Here is a 10,077-nt window from a genome sequence, read left to right as displayed (position 1 = left end):
GTCGACATTACGCTGGAGTATATCAGCACCTTAATTTTTCGCGCATACGCAGACGTATAAGTGGGGGTATACATATAGCGGGGAGGAGGAGGAAGAGGAAATAAAAACGGAAGGGCAGGGAGGTTAGCCATTTCAGACCGCTGGTTGGCGTTTGCCAATGTGGTATAGCCATGGAGAAGGAGAGCGCAAATGTTGCTAAGCGGCGCAGAAAAGCGAAGCTTGACAATCAGAAAGCTAAGAATGATCAGCTGAACCTTAGCGAATGTTAGGTATATCCTGGCATAGCCGGGCTAAGGCATTGCATTTTTAACACGAAAGTGTTTTATGCCGGGGTCCACCAAGACTTCAGTGACGTATTTCCGTCACGGAAATGACGTCGAAAAAATATACACGATCAGATGGCAAAGAAAAAAGCTACCGTCAACGTGCATCGAACCCACGACCGCTCGGTCCGCAACAACAGTTGCCGGGCACGCTATCCACTGCGCCACGGTCACAGCCTCTGGAGGCTTTACGAACGCGCCTTTTATATCTACCACTCTCCCGGTCGGCGGGGTGGTGTTGACCTCTGGGAGTGGTAAGGTAAAGTAATTCGTCATTGCTGTGGCCTCCGCGACTAGCACCTGCAACGCGTTTACGCGTCCGTCCCATTCGGCGCGTTTTCAATACAAGTTGAATTTTGTCAATGCCTTAACACACCGCGAGGTGGCGACCTTTGCCCAAGCGTCGTAAAAGCGTCGGCCTCGCTGAGGATCACGGTAATACAAACCAAAAATAGCTCTGCGACGCGCGCCTGCCTCACCTGGCTGTAACACCGCGTTCCATGCTCACGCGCTCGCCCCGAGAAAAATCGCGGCCGGGCTACCGGGCGGCACAACGCGCTTTGCGTTTTCCTCTAGTACGCCCGTGGTGTTCAATCACATTTTAACGCGGGATGGCGACCAAGTTCTGCGTCTAATATGCGACGTTCTTCTGGCTATCACACCTCGTTCTCTGATTACGCTTTCACCATTAACTACTACAGCTACCACAAGGGTTTGTTTAATCATTTAACATGGACTTTAGTCGTCGGGATGGAGATGTACCACCAATCATCAAAGTGAGTGCATACACGTTAAACGGCGCCATTAGCTGCCAGACATCAATATACATTGTGCAAAGCTCTCTCATATCAATGTACAGTAAACATTCAGTTACTTCTGTAAGGGCACGCTTTACTTTCGTGTTATTCCGATTCCTATGACGGAGGGATCAACCGTATTTTTTTTCACTACCGACAATGGGCTGCCACTCGGCGGCGTGCTCTCGTCCCGCCTGTTCATCCAATCCACATGGGCCAGCAGTGAGGTGAAGCGCTCATACAGGTGCAAGACCCGCTTAAAGACGTATCCCCGATAGTATTGAGGCAACCTTACACTGAAAAGTGCCAAGGAAGCCTTCACCGAGAGCCCCTCTGTCAGGAAGCTTTCAAGCTGACGCAAGGCGGCCTGACCGCAATGAAGGCTTCCTTATTGAGGTAAGGAAGATTTGGATGTTTGGCCCTAACCTTAGGCAACACTCAGGCAACTACTAAATGTGATTCTGCATGAACTTTATTTATTTACTCCTATGACCATCAGCGCTCGTTTTCTTTGAATCTGGCCCTTGCTTTATCAGCAATATTGAGCATACATATAAACGGGGCCATTCTAAGTATGTTCTTTATCTTTTAGTTCTATGATAAAGAATAAAATTGTTAGGTTATTTCTTTTGCCAGCACACATTATTACATACGCAACTTGTAAGCCTACTTGGAAGGGTAGCCGCACTCCGGGGTTGAACGAGATCAATGACGGTGGTTTTTTACAAAGATATAAGCTGGGTGTGCCCGTACAATCTTGGTTTCATCGACAGTTCGTTCCTTTATCAATCGAGGTACGCCGTGATCTACGCAATATCAGGGACAGCTTTTATTCCGATAGCAATTGTATGGACACTCGGCTGCATTAAGTCGTCACCGTATATCCCGTATGTGATATGTCTGTCTGTAGGTCTCTCTTCTCTCTCTGTTTATATATATATATATGAGGGCTTGGTTGGGCAGACGTTTATTTGGGCCGAAGACCCGGCATTGAACAGGACAGGCACGGTCAACGCACACTGATGATGATGATACACGACGAAGACGAGGCTGCATTACCAAATGCATTATGATGATGATGATCTACAGATGACGACGATCTGTATAATGAATGCCCACACTAATTCCCTCCACGTGAAAGCGGCCAGCCTGGCCGCTGCAAGTCAATGAGACGAGGAACGTCGCATGAAGGGCTTGATGCGGGAGACGTGGACAACCTCGGTAGTACGGTAACGGCGGTGTGCTGGGGTTACAAGCGGTGTCACGCGATAATTCACGGCTGAAGTCTACTCCAGAACTGTGTACGGCCCGGTAAATCGTGGCTGAAAGTTCTCACACAAAGCAGGAGTGCGAAGAGGCGTCAAGAGCAGTACCTCGTCACCGGGTCGGAAGGAGACAGCACGATGCGCTTCTTGTCGTGCTGTCTGGCTTCTGTATTCAGGCGAGCACGCTGACGGCACTGGGCGAGTCGTGAAAGGAACTCTTTGGAGGAGGATGGCGACGGATTTACGTTGGAGGTAAAGAAAGAAATGTCTAGAAGGGAAGTAGGGGAACGTCCGTTAACCAGGTAAAACTGTGAATAGCCGGCTGTCCGCTAAATGGCTGTGTTATAGGCGTAAGTGACGAATGGTAAAATCGCGTCCCAGTTTTTGTGGTTTGGTTGAATATAGAAGGTGATCATGTCGGCAAGTGTGCGATGAATTCGCTCGGTCAGGCCGTTAGTCTGAGGATGGTAACTAGAAGCGGTCTTGTGAGTGGTGCTTGAGGCTCGGGAAGAAGTTTGTTCACTAGTTGAGAGATGAATGCCCTTCCAAGGTCCTGATGAGAAACAGGTGGATCGCCATGGCGCAGTATAATGGCTGGAGAACGAAATCGGCAATTTCAGAAGCAGAACCAGTAGTCATATAAGATGTCTCAGCGTAGCGGGTCAAATGGTCCACAGCTGTCACGATCCATCGTTTGCCGGCGGCAGTGAGTAGAAGGGGGGCCAAAAGGATCGACACCTACAACTTCAAATGGTGTCGCGGGACAAGGAAGAGGCTGTAGTTCACCGGCAGGAGCAGATGTTGAGAGTTTTCAACTTTGACATATAGTGCTGGACCCAACGTACCTGGCTCCGCTAGTGATAATGCCAGGCCAATAATAACGACTTCGAAGGCGGTCGTAGGCTTTATGAAAACCGGCATGACCTGCAGTCGGATCATCATGAAAGTCTGTAAGGACGTGAGAGCGGAGAGAGCGGGGTTGAACGGCCACCTAGTGCTGACCATCAGGATGGTAAATCCGGCGGTACCGCACGGAGTTGTCGAGCTTAAATTGCGACAGTTGGCGACAGTTGGCGACGTAGCCTCGCGTTAAGCGGACAGGAAGTTCCAGAGAGATGGCCCATGATCCGTCGACAGTGCGGGTCAGACAGCTGGCGAGAGGCAAATTCTGGTCGTTGTCCGGAGTCAGGAGGGCTATAGAGGCCAGAGAGGAAACCGGTTTAAATGTGGGCTCCCAGTGTTTGTTATACGAAACGGTTGCGGATGCGCCGAGCGGGGCCGTAGGTAGCGAGTAGCGAGAATGCATAGGCGTCTTGATGTTTCTTGCCACTTATAGATGATATCGAACTCATACTCCTGAAGACGCAGAATCGAGCGACCGAGGCGTGCCGACAAGTTCTTGGGTGTGGAAAGCCAGTATAACGCGTGGTGGTCCGTAAATATGGTAAAATGACGGCCGTGCAGATAGGGCCGAAACTTCTGCACCGACCAGAGGAAGGCCAGGCATTCCTGCTCGGTGATCGTGTAGTTTCTCTAGGCTGCAGAGAGTACGCGGCTGCCGTATGCGACGACTCGCTCTCGCGAGGAGTTGTCGCGCTGCAGAAGAACGGCGCATAAACCGCGGCCGCTAGCGTCTCTGTGCAGGACAGTCGGAGCGGCCTCGTCAAAATAGGAAATTACAGGGTCTGTCGTGAGCGCACCCTTCAACGGGTCAAAAGCCGGTTCACATTCTTGAGACCGCTGAAAGGGCATACCGGAGGGAAGTAGCCTGTAGTGGTGCCGCTATGGAGGCAAAGTTTGGTATATATTGTCGAAAGTAAGAGGCGAGACAAGGAAACTTCGCAAGTCGTTAGACTTCTCCGGGCGAGGAAAGCGAAGCACCGCCGCGGTTTTGTCGAGGTCAGGACGTATTCCGTCTTACTCACGACATAGCCGAGGACTTTAATGGATTTGCGGGCGAAATGGCATTCCTTGGTGTTAATTTCAAGACCAGCACCCGCAAAGCACGTCAGGACTTCATCCAAGCGTTGCAGGTGTTAAGGAACGTTGATGAAAAGACAACAATGTCATCTGGGTAGCACAGGCAAGCCTTCCATTTCAGGCCACGCAGCACGGTGTCAATCATATGCTCAAAAGTCGCGGGTGCGTTGCATAGCCCGAAAGGAATCACGTTGAACTCGTATAGGCCCTCCGCGGTGGCAAACGAGGTTTCTTCTTTGTCATCTTCGTGCATGGGAATTTGCCAGTAGCCAGAACTCAAGTCGAGGCTCCAAATGTATTCCGCACCTTGTAAGGAATCAAGAGCGTCGTCAATGCGTGGCATAGAGTATACGTGCTTTCTAGTGATCTTATTGAGCGCAAGGCAATCGACTCAAAAGCGTACAGAACCAACTTTTTTCCGCACCAGAACAGCGGGAGACGACCAAGGGCTGGCTGAAGGGCGGATTATTTCGCGTTGCAGCATGTCGGCTACGTTCGTAGGCGTATCTACCAGGGGGGCAAGGGGGGCGCCAGCCCCACTGAGAAATGTTAGGGGGGCTGAGCCCCCCCACTTTCGACAGTGCTCATTGTCCGCTGCAGACTGGGAAACTAACAAGTGAGGCAAAGCTTTGCTTGAACGCAGCAATAACGTAATTACGTAAAAGAAGTTTCCTACAATTCTGCTGTGACTACTGTCCTCCGTGTGTCATGACCACGCATTGTAGGCTCTCTGCGGTGCTGGCTGCCTATTCCACGTTTTCGCGCCTTGCGCTCGAGCATTACAGAGGAAGCTATCGCTCAGAAGGGGCTCTATAAGATTGCAGCAATCTGCCATGATTTTACTTTGTGCGGCCTTGCCTGAAATTGAAGTAATCGGCGAGGCAAATACGAGCGGGAACCGGTAAACCAGGCCCGTAGCCGGGGGGAGGGGTCGTTGGGGGGGCTAGGGGCCCGCCTTCCCTCCGATATTTGGTGAAGTAGCTGTTTTTACCAAAAATAAACAATGAAAATAGGTGTTTCTCTCAAATAGTCATGGTTTTCAGCAAGTGTCCCCCCCCTTCCCCCGAAAAAATTTCTTGGCCTGGGGCCTGCGGTAAACGTTTTATAGCCCGATCAAGCGCTCTCCTTTTTCAGGAAGTTTAGTTTCTTTCAAAACGAAGAGCCCGCCACTGCTTTCTATCCAAGCTGCTGTGAGATGATGAGTGTGCAGAAGTATCACGCACGTTAGTCGTGCCGATCCAGGAGAGCTAAAAAGATTCCCACTTTAGTCTCTGATTAGCCTGCTTCACAAGTTGTTTATCATATGGTAGCCTGCAGCGGGCGCGGCGTCTTGTAACAAGGCAGTGGACTCGGCACATTGAGAAGCCCAGCTTTCAAGTTTGCCCCGTAGCTTGATCTACCTCACCAGAGAGATGATCACGTCCACTGGGCTAAGAAAGTTACCCACTTGCGAATGATTATGTCTGTTCCTAATAATGTTTATTTCTCTCTCTACCTCTCTGTCAGCAAAGATGAGTTCACAGAAAGTTGTATACGCGCAAAAACAGCTCAACGTCGTTATACTACAACTGAAAGTATCTGTTGTACACATATGAATCCATCTCGCCTGCTGCTATAAGTAGCCGCTGCCAACGTGATTGGTGGGCAGCCTTCTTGAATTACGTTCAGGATGAGACACTGTCTGGCTATATAAAAAAGAATCGTTATTGTTCAGCACAGTAATGCGCTGCTTATTGTTCACACTTCATTTTGTCGCCGCGAGATTACACAGACTTACGACGTCGCGTAACAAGGAGGCTATTTTATGGCACACCGAAAAACATTGACGAATAGCGAAGAACAATGTCGAACAATGCGCCGTAGTGAAAGTAGTTTATTTTTTTAACGTAGTCATGCGTAAATGATAATTACGTGGGGGATCACTTACGCGTCATTTGTTGCGTCGTGTTACGAGCAGGTGCTGTGAGCATGACCCAGAAAATTTCGACCAATTATTAACAGCTCACGACCTATACGCGGAAGGAAACAATGCGGGGCACTTTATTGTTATAATCGCCCACAAGGTTTCAAAGATTATTCGACCTTACACAATTTACGTAGGCTATTTACTTGGAGTAGCCGTAGGGGAGCAGTAAAAAGCAACTTCGCTTTCCCGTTCACCCGCCACCCAAGCTGAATAAGTAGGAGGGCAAGGAACGACACCTAGCATATAAATTCGTAGTCCTTTATAATCTTATAGTATACACAACCAGTTAAATGTGGTTTCTATAAAGATAAATCGTCTGAACTTGGTCTTTTTCTTTACAAAAACTTTATATTAGAGGGCTCTAACAGTAAAGAAATTGGCACTGGGCTTATTCTGAAGACTTAGGCCAAGTACCTTGCTTTGACAGCCAAATGTTTAGTTTAGTAAGTGAATAATTTAAGGTACTAGAGTCATAACACGTTCTTCATACTCACCGTATTCACAACGCCAAACTGAGAGTGCGAAGTTTGCAGATGGAATGCTCAGATGAAGAACAGGTTAAAGGTGGCTGTGCTTTTTAACTTGGCGGTAAAATTTCGAAAATGTTATTAAATACTGCTGTGTTGTCGAGGTATTGGGCGGCCCAGCCTGCACTACCTCTTCTTGATGATGCTTCCTGATTTCAGACATATCTATGAATACAAAAAATGACGTCAAGTGAAGAGAAAATGCAGTTCTCTCTCTCTCTCTCTCTCTCTCTCTCTCTATATATATATATATATATATATATGCGGAGGACACAGTGAGTGACGCCAGCCCCCCTCGCGAACGAGTTGGTACGCCACTGGCTACGTTTTCGTCGATGCTTTTTCGCTAGGCTAGAGAAACGCGGTACGGGCGGCGGTGCACAATGGATATTCCGTCAGTCTGAATGCGATATGGCCCAAGTGTGGCCCAAAGTGGGCGAATAGGCATCAAAAGAGGTTGCGTGCCTGTTCAACAAAGCAAGCTGCTACTGCTTCTGCGAATCTGTCAAGTCACTGCTGATGACTGCTGTAAGGGCGGAGGAAGAAGTACGATCAGTAGTAAACTGGCCTTTGGAGCAGACAGGTGTAGGAAGCACGTGCCTTTTAGTGTTGCAATGTGGAACCATGTGGCAATGTGAAGCAATGTGGCTTTTAGTTGCTCTAAAATGACATTGGCAAGAAATAAACAGCAGTCGGGTTTTTTTCTTCGCAGTGTTCTCGGAAACCGCAGGACCAGGAAAACAGCTCACCTCAAACTTGGGGAGAACTTATGTGCGAGAACGGAACAGTGGAGCTACCGAACGCGAACGCACCTTGTTTCGCCTTTCTGCATTGGTAACAGCTTGATGAGGCTAGTGGGTTCATAAATATAGCCGAGAATGAAACAGTGCGACGAGAACAAGGACAAGAAATGAACTAAGCTCTTGTTCTATCGTCTTCGTTCCCTTGTAGTCCTTGAGGCACTCTAATAGTCCTGAGACATAGCAGTATCGGGCACCTTAATATTCATTAAAGCTCATAAAATACATCCGTGTTCAGCTTCCTTCATTTGTACTAAATCTTCGCCATTCCTGAATTGGCGTCATCAAGAACTTGTTCAAAATCTCGTCTTATTATTTACCGACCATGTTAGTAACCAGAGGCACGTTCTAACCACGAAAATGCGAATGACAGAACGCCTTGTTTCTTGGATTTTTAATGGGCCATATACGTGGTGTTTACCGTTCCTTGCAGCTTCGTAAATATGGTGGCCGTCCAGCCTGCATTAGCAGTTCCGGACAGGACCGAAACAGTAGAACTTACCGCTTCCCGCGACCTATAACTGTTAATCCAGCCAGCACTTACTCTCTGAAATACTTGTAGGACGGCACACGCGCGAGTTCCTAACGACGGCAGAGCCAAGTTCTTTGACTCAAGTCTTATCGTCTCGAACATCTCCTGGGATTATTGGGCGATACGCGAGATGACTTCTTTTTTTGCATCCTTGAACGCATCTCATCTTTGCAGTTTTTTGAATGGCTTAACGTCAGAATAATGTATACGTACACCTCAACCATTTACATATTTTGGATATTGACCGGGATTTAAATTCGCCTTTTAGCTCGTGGAGTATATCTGACATTGACACTGTCCTATAAACTTATTGTTAAATTTAGCCGTAATATTTAGATTGCTTAGGACCGCCTCTGCCACCTTTTATATTTTGCTTTTTCTCTCAATCTGCTAGTTGTATGACTATCCACCTTTCTTGATTCCAGTGCTGTTCAAAAGGTACCGTGCACTGTGCGGATCATTCGACGGATTCGACGAATCTTTGCATCAATACCGTATTGCTTAACATGTGTATGCCATACATTGACTTTTAAATGCGGAAAATGGCTCATCTAGAGCAGTTAGAATTTGTAGCGCCATCGTTTTATTGATTATCTTAATGTTCAACGTTGATAGGCACATTTAAACGTTCGCCCAACAAACACACGTGCTTCTTTTTTTACAATGGCCGCATTTTACCAGCTGAGATTGCTGCAAATTTTATAATTCGCCACGAGCCGCGTGTTTATGAAATCGGGCTTTCAAAAATATTAGTCGCCATTCCAGTCACACGTCATGCACAAGTGGAATCGTGTTGGTCATTCTAGAAACTACGCGATCACTATACTCCATTCCATTCATCAGATGTAACACTACGGAAGCTAACGATACTTCTTACAGTGGATGCTTTCGTACCAAGAAATAGTTCACTGATTTTGTCACTCGTAATATGAGTTTGTTTCATTTTAGACTGATTAATACATGCAAAATCTTTGCGCCTTAGAAATAAGGAAACCCCTATTTAGGATTGTCAACAGGTTGTTCTGGATCACCTAGTGTACTTTCTTTTCGTATTGCGTCCTCCGCGATTATTTCCAATAGCGCGCAGCCGGATCGAATCACGGAACCCGTGCTTTCAATCCAAGCGCGACACGCGCGCACTTTGCACATTTTGCTGAACGAACTCCTTGCCTAGCTTGCAGAGCATTGGACCTGATGTACGAAACGGAGTATAGCCACTACGCTGGAATGTTCCGTGACGCGTACGTGTTGAACAGGCACGTTTCAAACACACTTGGGTTCGTCCCTTCGCAGGTACCACCCCAATAGAGCAATGGTTGCGACAGATCAGTTACTCCCACAAAGGAATAACAATAAACTCCGAAATTTCGTCTCCTCAAAACTACTGAGTACTAACAATTGTCCCCTGGCAGTTACTCCGTAAAGGACGAGTCTTTCGTCATTTATGGAGTTATTGTAGCAGCAATGCATTTGCACCCCAAGAGGACGACGCCTGTTCCTATTTTCGCCCTTTGTGGCTTAGAATGTGCAATTGTTTTGTTTTGCTCGGTACATGTGCGGCCAATACGTCTTACAGCGAAAGCTGTTATGAGATCATTTCACCGGCCGTTTTTGGCGCCGTAGTTGTCCGCCGCCGCCGCCGCCGCCGCCGGTGTCCGTAACCAGTATCGCTCGAAATAAGAAAAAAAAACTAAATAAGAAAAAAATTCCAGGATGGAACGAGGTTCGAACCTGGGTCCTCTGCGCCATACCGGTGCTTGAAACTGCTTTGCTAAAAGGTCCTATACAGGCTTCATGTCGGGAAGGAACCACATCAGCATATGCAATATAGCGTGGTAGAAGAGTAAAATAAGCACCAAGCGTAGCACAACGCGAATTCTGTAACCA

Source organism: Rhipicephalus sanguineus, unplaced genomic scaffold (assembly GCF_013339695.2).
Source record: "Rhipicephalus sanguineus isolate Rsan-2018 unplaced genomic scaffold, BIME_Rsan_1.4 Seq240, whole genome shotgun sequence".
Lineage (NCBI taxonomy): Eukaryota > Metazoa > Arthropoda > Arachnida > Ixodida > Ixodidae > Rhipicephalus > Rhipicephalus sanguineus.
This window is presented reverse-complemented; position numbering follows the sequence as displayed.